General features: G+C 44.5%; 1 protein-coding gene across 2 annotated transcripts in view; it reads left to right on the forward strand.

Annotated features, from left to right (window-relative positions):
* LOC116707246 (phospholipid-transporting ATPase ABCA1) overlaps positions 1-784 on the forward strand; it is a 198,336-nt gene that overhangs the window by 9,134 nt on the left and 188,418 nt on the right. The window lies entirely within an intron of this gene.

The raw sequence follows: 784 nt of genomic DNA on the forward strand, positions 1-784 counted from the left end.
CACACACACACACACACACACACACAAGACAAGGGACCAATCACATGCGCAGGTTGAGGTCAAGGCTGTAGTACAAGGCTACAGTCTTGTACTACGCTGCACCAAATGTCCAGGGCCCTTTCCGGCGCTCTATGGATGCCCGCTGTCGACAGTTCCATGTACACAACACCAGGGTCCATGCATTTATAGACCTGTCATGAGGTGGCTTCCAAGTCCAGCAAACACAGCACATTTGAGCTCTAGCGAGCTGGAAGGCTGACAGTTCATTCAGAATCAAAACATTTACCGTAACGGTACAGTAACATTAATTAACATTAATTTTGGATGCAAAATTGTTATTGAAGATATTATATGACATATTGAAGCTATGTACCACATATTGAAGATATGTATATTTTGAAAATATGTACCTTGAGCTTTAATTGGGCAGAAAGTGAGTAAAGGGCTGTTAATTATTTTCATGTGGTGCGTTTTAACGGGGGAGAGAGATGTACTATGAATGAAATTGTAGTGAATCTAATGAGGGCCTGGATTGCAAGATACTTCTGGAATGTTAGACCATACATCATGCCGGTCAAGATCAATACTCAGGCCCGGGCAATCACGTGCCCAGATCCTCTCAATAGGAAGGGCAGTGCGGCCAGATATTACCAAGAGCCGATAAAGTTTGGATACCATACCACAGTTTTTAGGCTGCACAGTAAATAACTTCCGTTTAGGATGGATGGGCAGAGCCCTCTGCCAGGGGACACCGTACACCTTGAGTGCCGACCTTAACTGAAGG

The sequence above is a fragment of the Etheostoma spectabile genome, chromosome 19, assembly GCF_008692095.1.
Source record: "Etheostoma spectabile isolate EspeVRDwgs_2016 chromosome 19, UIUC_Espe_1.0, whole genome shotgun sequence".
Taxonomy (NCBI): Eukaryota; Metazoa; Chordata; class Actinopteri; order Perciformes; family Percidae; genus Etheostoma; species Etheostoma spectabile.